This window comes from Mandrillus leucophaeus, unplaced genomic scaffold (genome assembly GCF_000951045.1).
Source record: "Mandrillus leucophaeus isolate KB7577 unplaced genomic scaffold, Mleu.le_1.0 Scaffold678, whole genome shotgun sequence".
Classification (NCBI taxonomy): domain Eukaryota; kingdom Metazoa; phylum Chordata; class Mammalia; order Primates; family Cercopithecidae; genus Mandrillus; species Mandrillus leucophaeus.
Genome location: NW_012107341.1, coordinates 1,635,102 through 1,659,021, shown reverse-complemented (window position 1 = coordinate 1,659,021; position 23,920 = coordinate 1,635,102).

Sequence of the window (23,920 nt, the reverse complement as noted above, 5' to 3'; positions counted from 1 at the left end):
GAGCAAGTGAGTGATAGAGCTTAGATCTGAACACTAGTCTCAGTAACACTTCATTTTCTGCCCTAAACAATACCCTAGGAAAGCAGAGAGGAGTCTGCTACCCTGGGAAACGTTAGCAGTGGGTCAGATCTGGGGCTAGACATTCTCCTGTGCCAATAAACACATGATCCAAAACTGCTGGAAGGGCGTTCCATAAAAGAATGGCTTAGAGTTTATAGTAATTCCGATAATACAAAACCTTTAAAATGTATTTAGCACTCCCTCTATATAGTGCCTGCACTATGTAAGGGCTTCACAAGTGTTAACTCTTTTTTTTGTTGTTGAGACAGGGTCTCCCTCTGTGGGTCAGGCTAGAGTGCAGTGGCATGATCTCGGCTCACTGCAACCTCCGCCTCCCGGGTTTAAGCGATTTCCCTGCCTTAGCCTACTGAGTAGCTGGGATTACAGGTGTGCGCCACCACCAGCCGACTAATTTTTGTATTTTTAGTAGAGACACGGTTTCACCATATCGGTCAGGCTGGTCTCGAACTGCCAAACTCAGGTGATCTACTCACCTCCACCTCCCAAAGTGCTGGGATTACAGGTGTGAAACACTGCACCTGGCAAGTGTTAACTCTTTTAATGCTGACGGCAACCTAATGAGGAAATTTTCATATTATAATATTCATTTATAATATTTTCTCTGAAATATACAAATTACATGGTTTTGTATATTTCATATTTATACTATGTTTTATATTTATGGGAAATGAAACTGAGGGGCGCAGAGGAAATGAATTCACTGCAGGACACATAGTAGTACCTTTTTAAGACACCTGTTCCAGAATGGAGGTGAGGTCTCAGGCCCCATCTGCCCACCTGGATGCGTGTGCTCTGGGCTTACACCCTGTCACACCCTACCTGGCTTTAGTACCCCTCTCTCAAGTGACTCACTCCTCACCCCTCTCCCCTCAAGGCTCCAGTGCCTATCATGTGTTCATTCCTGCCTGACTATGACTCCCTGTTCCTAGGCTTGCTTCCGGATAATTGCTTAGACCTGTCCTGAGTCCTATCCTGCAGATTCCGGATCTGTCTCATTTAATTCCAGGATAGGAGTCTTGTTCCCACACCCATGCCTCTGCCTGGAACCCTGATGGCACTGCTATGAGTGGCTTCCTACCAGAACCCCCGTTAGCCTCAAGATGACCAAGGACATGTAAGAGACAAGTTTATTTTACGCTCTTCAGAAGAAAGATTCCCAGCAGGAGTCCGGCACCGTGGTGTACCATTTATATATATTATGCAATTCAATTTTCACAGTAACAAGAATTGAGTTTGAGCTTTGTTTGCTCATTATTCTTTAGTTTTTATTCTGATTTACTATTTTTTCTATGGATTTCAGATGCTGTATTAATTCATTGTCGCATTGCTATAAAGAACTACCTGAGTCTAGGTAATTTATAAAGAAAAGAGGTTTAACTGGCTCACAGTTCTTTAGGCTGTACAGGTAGCATGACTGAGGAGGCCTCGGGAAACTTTCAATCATGGCACAAGGCAAAGAAAAAGCCAACACATCCTTACATAGCAGAGCAGGAGAGAGAGAGAGAATGGGGAGGCGCTGCACGGTTTTAAACAACCAGATCTCATGAGAACTCACGCACATCACAGGAATATAAGGGGGAAATATGTCCCCATGATTTAATCACCTCCCACCAGGCCCTCCTCCAATACTGAGTATTACAATTCAACATGAGCTTTAGGCGGGGACACATATCCAAACCACATCAGGTGCCCAGGAAATAGTTAATAATAACATTGGGTCATGGCATGCACTCATCATTGTTTTGACACAGTCAGCTAGTTTTGTTTAGCTAGTTATTATAATTGTGTATTAAGTCCTAGTGTACCCACTACCCCAAACAAAACCCAGGACCTTGATATCCTGACAGCAGCCCATACTGAGCAGACCATGGTTCCTCCTATCTCCCTTTCTCTCCTTACTCAAGGTGATCAACATTCTGAATATCATGTGTGATGGTTAATTTTAGATATCAACTTGATTGGATTAAGAAATATCTCGAAAAATGGTAAATAATTATCTTGGGTGTGTTTATGAGGTTTTTTCCAGAGGAGATTATCATGTGGGTCAGCGTGGACTAGGTAAAGATCTGCCTTTAATGTGGGCAGGCACCATGTAATCTACTAGGAACCTGGAGAGAACAAAAATTTTTCAAAGGCCAATGTGTCATTCCATCTCCTGGAGCTGGAATATGCTCATCCTCTGCCTTGGACAACAGAAATCTGAGCCCCCTGGCCTTTCAACTCCCGGTCTTACATCAGCAGCCACACTGGGTTGTCAGGCCTTCGGCCTCAGAATGAAAGTTACACCCATCAGCTTCCCTGGTTCTGAGGCCTCTGGACTTGGACTGAGCTACACGACCAGCATCTCAGGATCTCCAGTTTGCAATTGACCTGTCCTGGGACTTCTCAGCCTCCACAATTGTGTGAGACAATTCCCCTAATAAATCCCCTCTCATCTATCTGTATATAGATATATACTATTGATTCTGTCGCTCTGAAGTACCCTGGCTAGTATTCCATGTCCATCTTGCCCCCTTTTTTTTAACTTTTATATACTTTGATATCATTTTTATGTACTCTCACAAAATATGGAAATGTTTTGAAAAAAAGGTGGAAATAGGTATGTATGTATACACACGTATACTCCTACACACAAACATATATGTATTAGTCTGTTCTCACATTGCTATAAAGAACTACCTGAGACTGAGTAATTTATAAAGAAAAGAAGTTTAATTGGCTCACAGTTCTGCAGGCTGTAACGGGAGCATGGCTGAGGGAGGTCTTAGTAAAATTACAGTCATGGCAGAAGGTGAAGGGGAAGCCAGCACATCCTACATGGCTGGAGCAAGAGTAAGAGAATGAAGAGGGAGGTGCCTCACACTTTCAAACAACCAGGTCTCGCGAGAACTATCACAAGTATAGCAAGGCGGAAGTCCACCCCCATGATTCAATCACCTCCCACCAGGCCCCTCCTCCAATCCTGGGAATTACAATTCGACATGAGATTTGGGTAGGAACACAGAGCCAAACCATATCTATCTATCATCTGTCTATATCTGTCTATCATCTATCTATCTATCTATCTATCTATCTATCTATCTATCTATCTATCTATATTTTTAAGATTCACATCCATTTAATGTATATAAAGCCAAGGAAAAGACCGTCTCAAATTCAATAGAAATATTCTGTACAATTATATGGTGGGGCTGAGGGAGAAGGGATGAGGCTTTAGAATCCACACGTGAACGTGTACAAAAATAACTTACACAACAACCCCCACCTGCAAGGATGGTGCAGCTCTGCCAAGCCCCTGGGGCTGGCTGGCAGATTGCAGACACGGCACCATTGGAGCCAACCAGTGTGGGCCTCAGGTGCTGGCGGGAGTGAAGAGGACACCAGTCTGGAGGGGAGGACGGCTATAAGGAGGACTTGCTATACATATATTATAATTTTATAATATACATATGTGAATTTGGGTGGGGACACAGTGCCAAACCATATCAACATATCAATATATCATAGAAAAATATGGGGTTAACCCAAAGAGGCTGGGGTAATGATGGATTAACAATATATATTGATATGATTTTGCTCTGTGACCCCGCCCATATTCACACAGACATAAACAATATTATTTATGTTATTTAAAATTTTGTATATCAGGCATCATGCCATGTATAATCCTTGGGGATTTTTCATTTACACTACCTTGCTAGGATTCATCCACAGTTTCATCTGTCACTGGAGTATACTGGTTTGGATTGTAGAAAATTATTCTATTGTGGGAATACACAGCAATTGATTAGTCTACTCTCCAGGTGATTTGCATTCAATCATTTCTAGGTTTTCTCTTCTAAACAGGGAAGCTAGGAACATTCTTGCATGTCTCTCAAGTAGTTCCAAGTGGAATTGCAAATGTTAAAAGGTAGGTAAGCATTTCGTTTTAGGAAATAATGCCCACCTGCTTCCCAAAGAAACTGCATCAAGCTCAATCCAGCAGCAAAAATTGAGAGGACCTATATGTCCACATCCCTTCCAGAATTGAGATTTGCAGATTTTGTATGTGTGCCTACTGAACGAGTATAAAATACTAAATCATCCTGTTTCTGATTTTCATTTCTCTCTTTACTAACAGTGTCGAAAATCTCCACACAGGTTTAGTGGGTACATGTGTTTTTATTTTTTAAGACACCTGTTCAGGCCTCTGCCTAACTTTCCATTGATTGCCCATGCTGATAACGAGCCTGTCACCAGAGAAATTGCCTCTGCATCTCACCCTGAATGAGCATGGCTATTTCCAGGACTCTGACTCTGTGATTTCCCCTACTACTCTGATCTATGATGAGCTTTACTGTTTTGAGACTTTAGGGCAAACTGTCTACATACTAAAGGAAACTTCAGGCAGGCAAAGAGAATGGGGAAATTATAGACCAGCCCAAGAGAGGCCCCTGTAATGATGCCGTATGTTAGACATCTGATCAGGTTCCAATGACTGCCTTAGAAGTTTCTGGTGGGTGAACTGGGCAGAATCTTCAAGTTGGAATGAGTTTAGACGTCATTCAGGTAACAGGAAGCTCACAGGGGAGGAGATCCAAGCAATGTATTTCATGGGCCTACATTCATCATCTGTAAGCCACGCCACTGGACTGGGATAAAGTTAGGAATAGTTCCTTCGAGGAGGGCTGGTGGAAGCAAGCTGAGATCGCAAGGCCCTCTGCACGTAGGAGCCACAGGCCCGGCAGATGTGGCAAAGAAACTGGCTGGAACTGGGGCATGGGGATTAATGCAAAAGTCTATAAAAATATCGGGTGAACATAAAGAGGCTGGGATAAGGATGGGATTAACAGGCTAGCGTGTAGAGAGACACTGAGATACAATTTCCAAAAGGACCCAGGTCAGACTGGCAGCAAAGAGTCTTCTGGCAGCTATTTTGGGTTCCGGGAGTCATAAGCCACACGAAGGTCCTGTTGCATCATTCAAAGATCCCATTATTGAAAGACAGAGCTGGGAACATAGTTTCTGTCTCAGTCGGAGCTGACTTAGGAGTCACAGTGAGTCTACGCGTCCGTGTAGGAAGCCTCTTTGCCAGAAACTATGGTGGACAAGAGGATTTTATTTTAATGAACATTTATATACTTCATATATTCAAAGCACCTGACTTTGTTCAGGGGAACAGAGTTAAATAAGGTATAACATCTGCTCTGAAGGTGCCGAACAACATTAATAACATGAATTTCGTTTGCAATCAGCATGACTCACTGTACTAAACACTTCACCTGAATTCTTTCATTTAATCCTCTAACAATCAGCCGGGCATGGTGATGCACTCCTGCCATCCCAGCTACCTGGGAGGCTGAAGTGGAAAGATCACTTGAGCTCAGGAGTTCCAGGCTGTAATGAGCTATGATCGCATCACTGCACTCCAGCCTGGGTGACAGAACAAGATTCTGTTTCTTAAAACATAAAATAAAATAAAATTCTGTAACAACCATATAAAGTAAATACCAATATTTCCCCCATTTTCCAGTGAGGATATTGAGGCTCAAAAAGTTTCTGAAATTTTCCTAAGGCCCTTCTGAAAGTAAGTGGAGTAGGAGGAATTTGAAACTAATCAGTTAGATCCTAGAGGTCACGTGCTTAACCACCCAGTGTGTGTTTCCTAAGCTTCCTTTTATTAGATGGAGCAGGGGCTCCCCAGCCTCCTCATCGGGTAACTTTTTGTGCTGTGATGGTAACCACCTAAAGACTTAAAACTAAATACAAATTCCTTCAGTTCTCATGCATGGTACACATCTCATAACATGGTATACATCTTCAAATACTATAGAAACCACAAAACCAATAGAACTTAAATTAAACTTGCATGTTAATGAGGCAGAGGATGAGGTTTTGCAACCATAAATCTCATAAAGTTAGGAAAATCCCTTTGAGGAGGGCTCCTCTGTGTCCTGGAGCCCCAGCATCTCCCACCACTTCCCTCTATTTGAGCAGCTAGTACCTCACACCATGGTGCCATTTGGCCTCCACTAAGTGAAAGCACATCGTTTATTAGTTACTTCACCCCAGTACATTTCCTATTAGCTTGTGACAGTGAAAGAAGCATTCCTGGGCACCAACGCAGTTATAAATACAAACTCATGGGCACTAAAATCCCTGACTATGCTCAGGGATAGACTAGCAATGACTTAGAAAATTGTGGACCTCTGTTTGAGAAATACCTTACTATGCTCTTCAGCCTCCTTCTAACCCCAGTCCTCATTAGAAGGCAACAACCTCCCTGTGTGATAAGTGAAGACAGAGAAAAACACAGAATCCATGGGATTGGAGAGAGCACCCACCCCTCTGCCCAAACAGTACAGGAAAGTCTTCCTGAAGGTGTAACTACTGGATCTGGCCCTGGAGAGGAAGAAAAGTGTTTCCCAAGTAGAAGAAATGACATAAAGAAAGGCAATAGGATATGAAGCAGCATCATATGTGCACAAGAGACAAGAGAATATATAATCCATGAAGAGTAAGAGAAAGAAGAAACCAGAGAAGCTGGTAGAAGACAGATCATGGGGTACCTACACCTATATCTGAGTGTCTACATCAACATCATCTACATCTACACCTATATTTACATCTGAGTGTCTGTCTCTACATCCTCTACGCCTACACCTACACCTATATCTGTATATCTACATCAACATAATCTACACCTACACCAACACCTACATCTGCATGTCTACATTGACATCATCTACACCTACACCTATATCTACATCTGAGTGCCTACATCTATATCCTCTACACCTACACCTACATCTGTATATCTATATCACCGTCATCTACACCTAGATCTCCACCTACACCTACATCTACATCTGTATATCTACATCAACATCACCTATACCTATACCTGCAACTACATCTACATCTGTATGTCCACATCAACATCATCTATGCCTACATCTACACCTACAACCATATCTACCTCTGAGTGTCTACATCACCATCATCTACACCTACACCTACCTCTGCATCTATATATCTACATTTACTTTATCTACACCTACATCTACATCTGTATATCTACATCAACATCATCTACACCCACACCTATACCTACATTTATATATTTACCTCTGCATCATCTTCAGCTCCATACATGCCTACACCAATTTCTACATCCATATGTCTATACCTACATCTACATCAACCTATACATTTACATCTATATCTATTTTCTTGGCCTGTCTATGAACCCTTTGAGAAAAGGCAGGAAAGCATTAGAATTGTCGAACGCTTTTTGATTTCCTTGTGCACTATGTGTATAAGAAACACCTCTGCTTGGTTTGAAATGGAAAGATCATGACTATGTATGAGGCAGTCGTCCCCCAGTTGCCATGGACATCTACCTTGGTTGCCAGCTCCCTGTATCCTGGCATGGCAGGGCTGCAGGAAGTGCTTGAGTTGGTGAGAATAACACGGGACTCTTATTTACCATCACCAGCATTAGCTTGCATTGTGCAGCCACGGTTTGCTTGGTCTTTTAAATTACATTCCCACTTCCCTGTGCTCTCATCATTGCAGCTCTCATGGCTACATTCCTTAAAGCAATAACTTCCATTTACAATAATGTTCCTTTAATAGGGGCACGTTGGCCAATATTCATGCACAATCACTTGGCATAGCATTTTTCATCGAAGAGCCTGTGCCAACATTAAATAGGTGAATTTAGCAAAAGCAGAAAAGCATAAAGAAGAAAATAAACATGACCCATGAACCCACTTCCTAGAGTAACTGTTTACATTGGGTGTGCTTTTGCCAGAGAAATTCCTCTTTGCATATTGAGAACATACTGAATTCTAACTCTTACTGTTAAGATTATATACAAACATTTCTATATAACTTCGAATACTTTGGAAAATAATTTAATGGCTATGTACTCTTTCTTTATATGTCCTCATATCATTATTGACCATTTCTACTACACTTTGTTCCTTCTTTTCTATTTATTCATTTATTAAATATCCATCGAGCACTTACTTGAATCAGCAAGACATGCAAGAACTTTGTGGCTTTTTGTTTGTTTTGTTTGTTTGTTTGTTTTGAGATAGAGTCTCACTCTGTCACCCAGACTGGAGTGTAGTGGCTCGATCTCCACTCACTGCAACCTCTGCCTCCCAGGTTCAAGTGATTCTCCTGCCTCAGCCTCCCGAGTAGCTGGGACTACAGGCACCTGCCACTACACCAAGCTATTTTTTTTTTTTGTATTTTTAGTAGAGACATGGTTTCATTTATGTTGGCCAGGCTGGTCTCGAACTCCTAACCTCAAGATCTGCCCCCCTCGGCCTCCCAAAGTGCTGGGGTTACAGGTGTGAGCCACCGCACCCCCAGCCAGTCCTTGTTTTTAAAGAGCTTACAATTGAATGGGCAGAAGCAGATAGTAACAAGTGAATGAAAGTAGTAAGATCTCAGATTTACAGATGTTATATTCTAACTATGTTTAGAGGAAAAAAAATGCAGCTTTCAAATTTCATTTACAGTCTGTCTTTCACATAGTCTCCCATCCACAATAGTGTGAGCAGAAAATAAATAAGTAAAGTAAAATAGATGTGAGTACCAACCAAGAAACCTAGACTGATTCACAACATCAAATTTTTTTTCTTAGCTAAATCTTAGCTTCTTCAGTCAAAATACCCCATCACTTAGATTCCAACTCTCTTGCCATAGCAGAACTCATTCCTGAAGTGCCTGCCTCCAGCAACCATTCTCGAACTCTCTGCCTTCAGGGTTATCTTAATCCTAACAACAAGCTTGTTTAGTCCACTGTATTCTCAGCATCTCTAAGTGAATGCAGAGGAATTTCCAGTTTCTTTCCACGGCATAGGAAGACCAAAGGGATCCAGAAATGATGCCAAAAAAATATTTTGTCCCCTGCTTCTGAAGTTGTTGATTTATCCTTGTCCGGCATAGGGCAGAGGTCTTCCCCTAGAGCAATAATTCTTTAAGTATGGTCCCCAGACCACCAACACCAGCATCACCCAAGAAACTGTCAGAAGAACAAACTCTTCTCCCCAAACCTACCAAAGAAGAAACTGTGGGTGGGGCAGCGGTCCAGCAATCTGTGTCTTAGAGCCCTTGAAGCTTATTCAAGGAGATTCTGATGTGTACTAAAGTTTCAGAGCCACCGTCCTAAATGATTGCACATCCAGCAAAAGGAGCTATGCTCCTGATGTTCTTCTCACATGCAATATCCATCAGGATGTTTTGAGAAACCCCATCTCAAAGCACAAGCTCCAAGGAGTGGAGGAAACACCAATCTTTCAGGATTGTTCCCTGTCTCCTTTCTCTAAACCATCTTACAAGATTGGAAGGAATTGGCTTGCAGAGTCTCCTGGCCCTACATTGTGTGCTGCTCCCCCTTCTCTTTCTTCTCTGCTTACCCCTCCTTCTCCCTGACCGCACAGCTCACTTTCCTGCCGGCATAGGTGCAGGTGTCCACTCCACGTTTCTGGAAAGAACAGGGATGCCATAATGCGCTGCCTCCAGGTTTGTTTCCTGGTATTCCAAAAGGCCTCAGAAAGTTATATCTCTCTCACTCTTGTTTTTACTGAAGCTCCCGTTTGTTCCCACAAAGTCTGATTTACAATCCATATTTTCTTGATATAGATTTAAACAAAAAAAAATCTATTTTGACAGTCAAACTGGAGAAATGAGTTTATTGATTTAGCAGGTATGTCTTGTCTCTCTAAAGCACTAAAACTCATTGCTTTAATCAGGTTGAAGTCTCCAAGGCAAAAATAATCAGAATATAGAAATACGTCAGAAAGTGTTTCCAAAAATAATATCCCTGCTGGAGCAGCACAAAACTCAAAGTGAATTTTTTGATTCAACAAGTGTTTATTGAGTTCCTTCTATGTGAAGAAACTATTCTAAGCACTGGGGAATCATCAGTGATACTAGATATTCTGTAAAAGTTGTTACATCATTTACATCATTCAATCATCAAAACAATCTTAAGAGTATAAACCATGAAGTAATTTTCTTAGAGAAGAGAAATTGGAAGGCAGATTGTGTTCTCTCTCTTGGTTTTCAGCACAGATACCTCCTCGTCCAATAGACTTGTTCTCCATTTTATTCTCCATCATGGCATTTTCTTTGCTTCTGTCAATATACATTCCTCAATGTGAAGTTATGTATGTATACAAATGCATGTATACACAGAAATACATGCAATCCATGTACCTGTTTATCTTGTCATCTGGCTTCCCTCAGCACAGTGTGTGATGGGCAGAAGAGTGTCTCCTCAGAGATGCCCATGCATTATCCTCAGAATCTGTGAACATATGACGACATATGGTAAGGGAGAATTAAGTTTGCAAATAGAATTAAAGTTAGTAATCTGCTGACTTTAAGATAAGAAAATTACCCAATGTCATCTAAGCAAAGTCAATGGAATCTCAGGCATCCTTTAAATGTGCATGGGAGAGACAGAAGAGTCAATGTTAGAGTGACATGGTGTGAGACTCAACCCCCTTGAAGACAGAGGCAGGGACCACAAGCCAGCCATATAGGCAGCCTCTGGAAGCTGGAAATAAAGTTGTCAGTTCTTCTCTAGAGCCTCCAAAAGGATGCAGCCCTGCCCACACCTTGATTTTGGCCTTCTATCACCTATTTCAGACTTCTAACCTCCAGAACTATAAGATCATAAATTTGTGTTGTTTGAAGCCATCACATGTGTGACAATTTTTTACAGTAAATAGGATGCTAATGCAGTGTAAGCATCAGGAGGGCAACCACTGTAGCTTCTTCACTGCATATACACCCAGCCCCCAGCACAGTGCTGAAAGCGCAGTGTCTGCTGATAGCACAGTGCACAGCAATGTTTACCAGGTGAGTGGACACAGAAGAACCTCAAACTCCCTCTCCAGAAGGACGCCTGTTTCCCACCTCTGGTCGCATATTACCCCACGCACTACATTGAGCCTTTTCATGTATCACCTGGGGCACCTCTGCAGCCTCTAAACATGTACCCTCTGCATCTAGGAGGGGCTTGGTAAAGTTTAGGTCTGGCGATGCAACTCTGCTTCCCAAAATCCACTGACAGACACTCAAACCTCTTTACACAAGCTTCAGAGCAGGCTGCAGTATGCCCTCACCTACAATTCCTTATTTTCTACAACTTCTAGTTATGTTCACTAAAACCAAGCCTCTCCATGCATCAGACCCACATGTGTGCCCCTGATGGGCATGAGAGCTGTGTAGAGCTCTGTGTCATGCACGTGGCCCTGCCCCACCCCAAACCAGTAGGTTGGAGGTGGAACCAAGCATCTTTAATATCTAAAAATTTCCACATGTGGCAGCCAAGTTGAGAATCACTAGTCCAATTATTACTTCTCTAAACACCCCACAGACTTTTCTGTGAAGACATCTCAGCCTGGGAAACAGAATACACAACAAATCTCTCCCTCCTTTAAAACGCAATGTTATTTTAGCTGTACTTCTAGCTGTTAGCACTTTGCAGGTTTTAGTTTTTACTGTGGTTACCTAAGTATTTTTCCTACGGTGACTATTAGATTGCAAGCCCTTGATCACAGGGAACCATACCTCTGCAGGGAGCTCCCTGAAAGCACAAGTATATGTTACGGGGCTACTTCACAGGTTTACATTTCATTGTGTGCTGAACCTGAAGTCATCCAAAGAGGTTCTCAAATGAATGACAACACACAACTATCACGAAGCTAGTCCTTTACTGCCTGTATAAATTCTTTCACTTAATGATCCCCTAAACTGCCCAGGACAGCCTGATCCTCACCTAATTTTATACCTGATGAAACTGAGGCTTCATGATATTAAATTGTTTGTGGAAGGGTCGGAGGCAGGACTCAAATTTGAGGGTTGCCTAAGCCACTGCTCCAGGCTGGTCTGGTGAACAGGTCTTCCCAGCAATAGGAAAGGTAGAGAGCAACCAGGCTGCACAGGTCCACACTGGCTCCCTTTCTGCCCAGGAAAAAACAGGCAGCTTTTAAATTCCCTCTTTCAGGTCATCAGGGAATTTCTCCAGGTGCTCTTTCCAACCCTGATTTGAAACTTCTGACTTGCAATGATTTCCTTAATTTCCTTCTGGTCCCTGTCTGCCCAGTACCCTTATATTCATGACTTTACTGAGCTTTGTTCCTCCCATATGGCCTCTTGGATCCTTCCCTCAGGATCCAGGCTCCCCGCACCGTCGGTCTAGGTGTCTCCCACCCCTAACTCAACCTGGTTCAGGAGCCCTTAAACTTGGTTTCTCAGGGAGGGCATTTAACCAAAGACAATTCCTTGCCCAGAATAGGCTCAAGTAGATATTTGTTAATCTGGCAAATATTTCAAATAAACAACTGGTGTGCAGATGGGTCCAAGCATTGTAAGGAATGATCTTCAACCCCGTTACAAAAAACACCACATCATCAGATCTATAGCCCCGAACTATAAGCCTGGAAAAATCGACAATGAAATAGAGATTTTTTTATGGTTACAAGGATCATTGCTGAATAGTAAACTCTCTGTTGAAATCATATTGACACAAATCTGGGAGTAAAATAAATGAAATCAATATTAAGGCAAGAAGTGAGTAACAGCCAGCTGAGGGCTAGAAGCAGGCTTAGCTCATGTCCTCAGAGCATCCTGCCTCTGTTCTTGGCTTCCTACTTAAAATGCAATAGACATAAAAGTGGGCAGCTTACTCAGCACCAGTGTTCGCTCTTTCCTGGGAATCATACAGCGCCACGAAGCATTAGCATTGAAATGCATGCTTCTAGGTTAAAGCTTTGGCTGCAGCTGCGCCAGGAGGGCTGCTGGGAAAACCTACCCCCATAGTCAGCGCCATCTAATCAGCAGCTTGAATCTTGTTTGTTTGTTTTTTTCCTAGCTGTTGTTCAGCCTTTTGCAATTAATCCATTCATTCATTCTCTCAGCAAACATTTACTGAGCATTTCCCCTGTTCCAGTGCCATACTACTTTACAGGGATTAAAAGATAAAACACGTAGAGCCCAGCCATAGAGGAACCCAGGTTCTAATTTACAGACACTGAATATCCCGGTTTGCCCAGGCCTGAGAGGTTTCCTTAGTCCGATCAGGAAAGTTCAGGGCAAGTCAGGACACCTCGTCACCCTATGGTGGAGATAACAGTTCTGACAGATCATCCTGATGGTGTGAAAATGCTAAGTGGAGACGTTCCAGGAGCGTTTCCAAAGTCCCAGAGCAGCTCAGTATCTCCAGACTCCACCACAGCCTCGACTCACGAACGAACACAAGGAGCTGAGGCAAGCGGCGGCCCAGGAATCAATCAAGGAGAAGTGAGGAAGGGCGGCGGAAAACGGAGAAGATGGCCAAGCACCTGGAAGCCGAGCTCGCAGACTTCTGAGTCTCAGCAGAAAAGTGTGCCCATGAAGGCTGAATCCGGCCTGCGGAAAGGAAGATGAATAGAAGTGCTCACCACCTGCCAGGAGTCCGTGGTGAGATGGGAGGAACAGAGGCCTCACTAAGCAACACTGAGCACTGTGATCAATAACGTGTCCAATACAGAGAAACCAGGAGGAGCAGCCGGCTTCCCGTGCCAGATGGGAAAAGGGAAGCTGCGCCAGGAAGCAAGATGAGATTCATAAAGACAAGTCTCTGCAGGCTGGGAAGGAGGGTATGCAAGAGCATTTTAGGTCACAGAAAAGAACTTAAACAAGGGAGGGATGAGAGGGACTTTCAGGAAATGGTGTCTAGACCAGGAGAGAATATTAAGCCTGACGGGAGGCCAGTTGAAGCAGAAGGTGGGCCGCGGCTGGAGAGGAGGCGCCACGGTGAGAATTCCTCAGGCCAGCCTCCCTCGGTTTCCCGCGGTGACTCCAACTCCCCAGAGCTGGAGCTCAGGGATAAGGCGCTGCGATGGCGCTTCCTGCCCTCTAGCGGCGGCACCTACAACCCCCTTCTACCAGCTCCCCAACTGGGTCACACTGACCAGTGTACCTGGCACCCCATAAACGCTGCTGCTGCAAGTCATGGGGATCAATGAATGAAGTTTTAATAGTAAATCCATAGGAACAATGTATATTTATGCAGGGTAATTCTGTCTGAGGTGTAGAGGAAAGAGAGACGTGAAAAGAGAGGGAACAGTTAGAAATCAACTCCAACAGGAATGATGGGGAGATCTAGAGGCACTTCTGGAAGAACCTTTAGGAATCTGCAGCCTCCTAGCAGTGGACAGAGGCTCCACCCCGGCCTTGCCTGACTCACCATTGCCACACACCATCCTGACAGACGTTGGCTGCAAAACTCACCAAGAAGACCCAGCCCACCTCCTCTTGCAGAGGCCCCATCCTTCGAGGTTCCTGCATGTGATTTGGGACAACTGACAGTCCGTTCTCCAAGTCTGAAATCACTTCAGGATGGTCTCTGGTAAAGATTGTACCTCATGACTCGTACAGGTGTCACCACAGCCTACTGGACACAGGGGAGACATCTGACTCAGACCAACCCATAGAGTGAGCTAAAGTGCTCAGATTCCACTCCCAGGGGCTGATCTCGCCTATGAAGCCAAGTCTTGGCAGGTCATCTCTGGGCATGTGCAAACAGAGGAAAGGGTTAAGAGGGGAATTGATGTGTAACACACATGAGCGATATTATGCAACCCCTAAAAGATACAAAAAAAAGGGGTCTCTACATCCTAATTTTTCCAGTTCTCGGGAACTAAGGAGAAGCAGAAATTTAAAATACCATGCAATCCTGGAAGATACAAATGAGGATTTCAGATTCCAATTTTCTTATGGTCTGGCTAAGCTGAATTCCTTAAATGAGCCAATTTATATATAAGCTTAGAAGAACGCCTGGCAAACAGTGCACATGTGTCGGCCACTATTATTTTGGGAATGAAAGAGATTGTCTTTTATAATGTTGGAAAATAAAGGTATTAAGGCTATGTAAGTGGATTCCCTCTTTATTCTGCTTTCAAAGACCATGGTAAACAAAGGAATACATTGTATTTTTTCCTCAATGATGGAAATTTAGAGAATTGTGGATGGTTCCTATCAAACTAATTACATACTCTGAAAAGCTATTTTCAGGACCCATTGATTTTCATCCATATATCAATTTTTGTGTTTCATTTTCTTTCTCAATAATATAACTCTGTATGATTTTGTTTGGGCCCAGATCAAAGAACATTTTATACTCTACAGAAAATGGCAGACCTTATTTGTAAGGTCCGCTGAGCTCTTGGTAATACTCTTTAATCCGATGCAATAGCTTCTGGTCTTGAGTCATAAATTAAACCTGAGCAACAAAAATTACAGTTTTATCCTAATACTCATACCATAACCTGACAAAATTTGTAACTCAAATGAATCGGTTGGTGCCTATAGCAAAATTTGATTCAATGCAACTTACTTCCTGGAAGTCATATGCCAGGAGGATTATAGGCATTTGTCTGTTTAAAGAAAGCATTTCTTACGGTTAGTGTGTGCATGACTGTTCCAAAGTCAAAATAGGGTGCATGTTAAGTTTAAACACTCTGGAAGGATTGGGTTCTCTTGATCTTGGCATGATGACTTAAATAGAACCAGGGTGGGCCAAGATCAGAAATTACTAGCAAGAGATATCAAGTGTAACCAAGCATATCTTGGGTTGTCAGAGACAACCCAAGATGAGAATCAGGAGGGGCTGAAGAAAAAAAGGCCCATTCCTTGTCCAGCGTAATCCGAAGTGGGGGTGCCACACATAGCTACTGTGATTGTGACTTGCCCAGAGATCATCACCCAGTGGGGCTGAGTCCAGTCCCCCTCTGATTACTAAGCTGTGGCACTCAGGCACCAGCTTTTTCTAAGTCACTTGAAGATACTTTAGGGGGCCTTGAGGTCTTGGCAGGAGGTCACTATATAAGTGTGAAGTCAATCAATTAATCAATAATTAAATAAATACTTAGTAGAAATGGAATCAGCTGCCAGAAGAATTTGAAAATATGGGTTTAAAGAAATAGCCCAGGCTGGGTGCAGTGGCTCATGCCTCTAATCCCAGCGCTTTGAAAGGCCATGGTGGGTAGATCACCTAAGGTCAGGAGTTCAAGACTAGCCTGACCAACATGGAGAAATCTCGTCTCTACTAAAAATACAAAATTAGCCAGGAGTGGTGGTGCATGCCTGTAATCCCAGCTACTGGGGAGGCCAAGGCAGAAGAATCGCTTGAACCCAGGAGACTGCAGTGATCCGAGATCGCACCATTGCACTCCAGCCTGGGCAACAAGAGCAAAACACTGTCTCAAAAAAAAAAAAAAAAAAGAAAAGAAAAGAAAAAGAAAGAAAGAAAGAAAAGAAACATAGCCCGCAGATTGAGAGAAAGTATGAAAGTATGTGGGGAGGAAGGGGGCAAGAGCTCTTCCTTTGTATTATAAACTGTTGTATACCATTCATTTTATAAACCTATGGATAGGTCACTCTATTTAAAATTTCAAATTTACAGGAGGATATTTCAGGAGTTTCTCATAAAATGGTTGCAGAGCAAAAGAGATACAGGCTCCAGCTCTACCACATATTGAAGGTCTCAAATATGTTCAATGTGACGATGCCTGTCACAGCACAAACGGGTTCCGCCCTTGCTAAGGATCTGGTGCATAGACACTAAGAGAGGAATTTCAAACTGGGAAGGAGGGTATTCTTATCATCAGTTCCTGAATGCCAGCCCATGCCAACATATCCTCAATTCAATCACACACAAGATATTTTGCCATGAAATTATTTTCTTTACATTTGAATTAATATTCTTAAAATCATAATGTGGCTAGGATAAAAAGGACAATTTACAAAGACTCATGGAGCCAAATCAGATGACCAGGAGCGCAGGAATGGATTTCTGCTGCAACCAAGCCCCATTTGTGTGGATTTTTTAAAAATTCAACTAAATTGCCTATTCCATTTTTTTTTTCATTTTTAACAATTGACACATACATCTAACACTATGAAATTACATTTTGCATTTTTTGGTATAAGAAGCAAAGCCAGAACTTGAGGTACACTGGAATGATCTGTTTGGAAGGATTCACCACAAGTATGCAATAAACTTCAGAGGAGAAGGGGAAGGAGCTATTTAAAATAGTAAGTGAGCAAGTCACTTCTCTATGTAATGAAAACAAAATTGCAGTTGAAAAAATAAGTAGATTTCCAATTGGCTATTGCCATTCTTCTTTGAAAAAAAATAAACATTTTATCTTCAATACTAAAAAAAAGATTAATCCATCAATCAACAAACAATTAAGCATTTGTTAGATATATAATCCACTCTCAGAAGAATTCCAAAGGGTAAATTCTTCCTATTTGGGGATGTCAAAATGACTTCTATCCTGTGAAATAAAAGTGATAGCATAAGTTAATTGATTGCATTTATTATCTTTTTTACAAAATTTAAAAGTTAGGAAACTTTTTATTGTGCCCCTGTTTTGTTTGCTTCAATTACTTTATCCCTTGGATTCCAAGCATTGAAACCACTCCATCGGTTGATGACTCTATGAATCTAACACTAAGAATGACTGGGCAAAAACAATACAATATGAATTAGATCACCCAACTGTTCAAGTAATGTTGAGCTGTTCAAACAGCTTGGAAGGGAAAAACCAAGAAGGACCTAACAAACTGGTTAATCATCCTGGTGCTAAATCTAGTAACTAGTTTATCACACATAAAATTCACATACACATTCATTGATGCATTCTTTGCCACATTCAACAAATTTTTATGAGTGTTTGCTCCATTCAACAAGTTTTTATGAGTGTTTGCCCATGGGGCTGAGTGTTAGATTTTAATGAGGACACAATAAATGAGAGAAGTCCCCCAACCAACAACAACCACAAAAAACTATCATATAAAATGGAAACCACATCACATGATAAGTCCAGAGAAGATCTTATAAAAAGAATGTAAAGGATGACTTGATTTATCTCTTAATATCATGTAATGGTATTATAAACTATTTTAAGCATTATTTGGTATATCTGCCTACAATGGAGAGCATGTATTATGAACTTTCCAGAAAAAATATACCCTTTAATTTCTTTAAAATGTTTCTGGAGAAATAAATATTTTATCCCATAGAAAAATAGATTCTTATTATCTGCTCTTTCTAGAAACAGTAAGCTCCCATTACCCCCAGCAAATACCTGGTCTTAAAGCTGCTTTGACCAATGAACTTTGCCCTCAAATGTACTCAAGCACACCTGGGCATCCTAGAACTTCTCACTCCCTAGGGTAGTGGAGGGAAACATGACTACAAGGAAGAATTCCTGCCAGTCTGTGTTAGGGTCAGGGTGTCAAAGAACCTTACAAATAATTGTATGAATCCTTATCAATTTAATAATGTAACTCAAAAGTGAAAAATTCACAACATCTGTTGAGAATGTAAAATCAATAAAAAATTTTCTGGAAAGCAACTTCAAAATATGCTTCAAGAATCTTAAAAAGTTTTTTACAGAAGCTATTCTATGATTTTTTTTTAACTTTTATTTTAATTTCAGGAGTACACGTGCAGGTTTGTTTTATAGGTAAACTTGTGCCATAAGGGTTTGTTGTACAGATTATTTCATCACCCAGGTATTAAGCCTAGTTGCTTTTTCCTGATCCTCTCCCTCCTGCCACCCTCCAACTGCCAACAAACCCCAGTGTGTGTTGTTCCCCTCTATGAGTGCATGTGTTCTCATAATTTAGCTCCCACTTATATGTGAGAACATGCGGTATTTGGTTTTCTGAAGAACCTTAAAAATTAAGACACCCTGTCACCCAATAATTTATTTTGCTTATAGCAAAAAATTAATACTTTAAGTGATTTATCAGATTTACATATTCACCACATTTTTGTAAACAAGAGCAAAAATGTAGATCTCCACTCTTGAATATTGGTTAAACAAATTGTAGTGGACTCATGATGTGCAATCACAAAATGTAATTAACTGCATTTTTAAAGGCAAGAAATGATGTAGGAAAATTTATATGACGGAATGCTAAGTGGACAAAGCAAGATTGAGAATTCATATGCTGAAGGATTCCAATTTTGTGAAAACAAATGATATTCTATCTTGGGGAGATAAGGACATGGCTGATTTTTTTTGTTTGTAACTTCTACAGTTTTAAAATTGTATACAACAAGCACATAACTTATTCAATGCTAGAGGAATTCTCTCTTTCTGTGTATTTGCTTATCCAAGCCATGCATTTATATAGCCAATTTCATAAGAAGAGAAAATTTCCTTTTACTTCTCTAAGGTCAAAGCCTGGTCATAGTTTCCAAGAGGCAAGTGGCATCACGTTTTCCCACCATACTCTTTATTTGAAGTGTCAGTTTGATGTAAATCTCTGCCCAGTATGACTTCCTAGCCAATATGCTTGCTTTAAAATCCACGTTAGGATAAAATTGCTTCCTATATTTTGCAAAAATGGCTTCCAAGTATCCAAGTATAGTACAAGTGCTAATAATTTGCACAGTTTTCAAACAACTGACAAATTGGCAAGCACCGAGCTTGCAGCTGCTCCAGCTCCCATTTGCTTTAGAAAAGTACACATTTCATATAGAAAAGACTATCAGGCATAACGCTAACTCTGATTTATATTTACAAGTGTGTGTTATTTGAATTATCTGCTGGATGTTCAAGTTTGCTTGTTATTGACAGATTATGGTTATATCATTAATTTATCCTAAAGCCCTGTAAGAATAGTTTCCACCTATCAAAAATTGTGAAGTAGTTACATTCATGAAGGATTAGATTACTGTCTTTCAAATTAGAAGAAGAGAAGATGTCATTGTTATTTTGTGAGTCAAATTGTAGAGTTGCAATTATGTTGGCCCATAGTTAGCTGCCCTTCTCTTATGCCTTCTCGTATGCACACTATCTGGTGTGCAAATGAGGAAGCCAATCTATAAAGAAACTATATGATTTTCCCACAATTTTACATTGTATTAAAGAGAGGTCTAGCACTTAAATCCTCCTGTCACTAATTCGGTGTCTTCAACATGCTACACCTATTTTGAGAAGTCTATAAGGGAAAAGTAAATTTAAAAAGTAATGATATTTTGATAACTGGCAATATTAGTGCAGACCATTTATTAAGGGCATGAGTATTAAAAATTCTAAAATATATTCACACATAAAAATGCAAAATTAAGGGAAATCCTATTGTCACAAATAGCCTTCACCTAAATAAAATTATGAAATACATATTTTTATGTCTACTTCTTTCACTCAGTATTATGTATGTGAGGCTGATCCATGTTCTTCTTGGAGTGTAACTCATTTATATCTAGCACTTTATGATTTTTCATTGTATTAATACGTCACAATTTCTTTATCCATTTTGTTGAAAACAATATGCTTCTTAATTACATACAATTTTTTACAGTTGTCACAGGAATTGATCAGTTATATTATTACGCAATCCTAGAGGTTCATTTATTTGTTTATTTCTGGATGTTTTCTCTGTTTACCTTGCATAATATGTTCTCATTTATTTCCTCTCTTTCCATCAACAGTTACTTTCTTTCCTGGATTAAGTTACTTTATACTATTTTCTATTTCATTATATTTTCCATAATTGCTTTGATTCACTGTTTCTTCATTTTATCTTAAATGTCACAGATTAACTTTTCTGCAAACTTAATTCTACTCTTTGTTTCCAAATCTAATGTATTTAGTTTGTTAATATCTTCTTTTCAATGCATTCTCTTTCTGTCTCTATTTGTTTGATGCATGAAATACTCTCTAATCAGATTGAGAATAAATACCAACCACTCTATAATCTTATTTTATTTTATTAAGCAAATGTTTTCAAGGGGAAGATTTTCTTTGTGTCTCTAAATATTATCCACTTGATCATTTCAAATGAATGCCTATACATTTGTTGTTAAATTCTGTATTTTATTGTCATAATAACAGATGATTTTCAAAAAGTTACCTTTAAAATCTATCCAGAGGCACCTTTTCTAATAGAAAAATTATTTCCCTCCAGGGACAAATAGAGAGGTAAATCATTCTCATATCCTAATGTTAATCAAGAATCTTAACTGGATTCAAGACAGTATTATTGGATATTACCAAACATACCTTCATAGAATTCAGTAAATGTAGAGAAATCATATAGGTTCAAAATTATGAGATAAACATATGGGGGAATATATTATAGACTATATTTCCAAAATTACTGAATGTAGAAAGCCCTATTATCTTACTGAGAAAAGACCATATTCTGTTCATTGTTGATGCTGCTCTTGCTACTACAAATTCTCTTCCCTTTGGATGCTTTTGATGGAATAATTAGCATTGCTTCTTCCTTTATCAGGGTCTCAGAAGGACCTTTTCACTGAGTTTTTTGTACCTTGTCATACTCTGGGTTTCATTGAGTTAGTAATCAATCAACACTCTCAGATGATACTTTTCACTGAATTTTGCTATCAAATCGGGTGCCATATGGCTCACAGAAACTATTAAATAAGTACGTTGTGAGCTTTAAAATGTGGAAACACCATTGAATAAGCAACATCAGCCAAGTAAGACCAGTGTTACAACACAACAAAAGCAACCAACAAACCAGTTATTTTACACAATAGAACATTATTTCTCACTGAGATTAAGGTCAATATTAACACACTTGATTGCAAGATAACCCTTTCATGTGGTCAGTGTTCAATGGCCCCAATGGACTTCATGAAATGCTGGGAAATTGTCACACAGTGGCTATAGCATTAATGATAGCCATAGGCCCACCCAAGCATCTTCCAGGGCCAATACTACACAACACTTAATGGTAAGCTACAAACTGGCCTGGGAATTTTTAACCCTGACCTAGGGATTTCCAGAAGATAAGGCCAATTCAGCCAGATTCAACTCTCATAAATCTTAAAACAAAGGTTATTCATGCAAGAGTAGTTTAACTCTCTTTAGGAAATACCTGGTAACTGACCAAGACTGAATACAGTTATAAGAAAGGAGGAAGAATCCTCCAAACTCCGAGAATGGTGTCCAGATGGAGATCCTCTCAGCCAGGCCGTTACCTGACCGCTGTCTGAGACTGGCCCAGGCCCCAGCCTGCTCCCACTATCTGACTCTTATGAATGCTGCCAGAATAAATTTTGTGAGCATCTGGTGATGTCTAAGACTTATCTTTGATGTGAATCAGACAGAAGGGGAGAAGTCACCCCTGGGAGCCTGCTTAACTGGAACCACCTGAGAGCCCTGAATATGATGGAAATGTAGCCCCACTGTATGCAGGGAGAGGAAACAAAATAGGAGGAGCACATTGCTGTCTCTGCCATAGTCCACTCTTCTTGTGCCCAAGTATGCATTTCATTTTTTCTCTTAAACAGAAAATCACAGGTTCCATCTAAGTACCACACCTTCTCAAATTTCAAAATAATATAGATGACATGCAACATCATTCACTTTCTGCTGCAGATGTGGCCCTTCATGGGCTGGTAACATTAGCTTGCAATGCAAGTCATGTGGTCATCATATACACGTGCAATACATGTGGGAGAGCAGAGGCTGGGCAACCTCAGTAAACCTTCTCCTTCAGAGTGTGTAAAAACATTGCACATAGGTCTATTCACCCATAACCCTTGATGGGTAGCTACCCTCTCCCGGGTTGGGAGTGCTTCGCTGATTAGCTCCTGGTTTTGTTTTGGAGAAGAATCTCCACAGTACATTACTACCTGTAACTTCGCTCCACCTATTCAAAATACCGCATTTGCATTCATCTTTGAGGGCCAATCTGACTGGAACATTACGTTTTCTGCTTTCTTTGGTGGCTTCCCAGTTTTTACAATTGACCTAAAGTTTGGGAAAATGTAAGTGCCTCAAGCTTTTACATTTCTTTCTTTCTTTCTTTTTCTTTTCTTTTTTTTTTTTAGACAGAGTCTCACTCTGTTGCCCAGGCTGGAGTGCAGTGGCGCGATCTCGGCTCACTGCAACCTCCACCTACCAGGTTCAAGTAATTTTACTGCCTCAGTCTCCCAAGTTGCTGGGATTATAGGCACCAACCACATGCCCAGCTAATGTTTTGTATTTTTAGTACAGACAACCTGTCAGGCTGGGCTTGAACTTCTGACCTCAAGCAATCCACCCACCTCGGGCTCCTAAATGCTGGGATTACAGATGGGAGCCATTGCACCTGGCCAAGCTTTTACATTTTTTTTTTAATTTTAATTAAATTTTTTTATTATTATTTTACTTTAAGTTCTAGGGTATGTGCGCACAATGTGCAGGTTTGTTACATATGCATACATGTGCCATGTTGGTGTGCTGCACCTGTTAACTGGTCATTTATATTAGGTATATCTCTTAATGCTATCCCTCCCCCGCGCCCCCCACCCCCTGGCAGGACCCTGTGGGTGATGTTCCCCACCCTGTGTCCATGTGTTCTCATTGTTCAATTCCCACCTATGAGCGAGAACATGCTGTGTTTGGTTTTCTGTCCTTGCGATAGTTTGCTATGAATTATGGTTTCCAGCTTCTTCCATGTCCCTATAAAAGACATGAGCTCATCCTTTTTTATGGCTGCATATTATTCCATGGTATATATGTGCCACATTTTCTTAATCCAGTCTATCACTGATGAAAATTTGGGTTGGTTCCAAATCTTTGCTATTGTGAATAGTGCTGCAATAAACACACGTGTGCATGTGTCTTTATAGCAGCATGATTTATAATCCTTTGAGTATATACCAGTAATGGGATGGCTGGGTCAAATGGTATTTCTATGGTCATCCTTGAGGAATGACCACACTGTCTTCCACAATGGTTGAACTAGTTTACAGTTCCACCAACAGTGTAAAAGTGTTCCTATTTCTCCACATCCTCTCCAGCACCTGTTG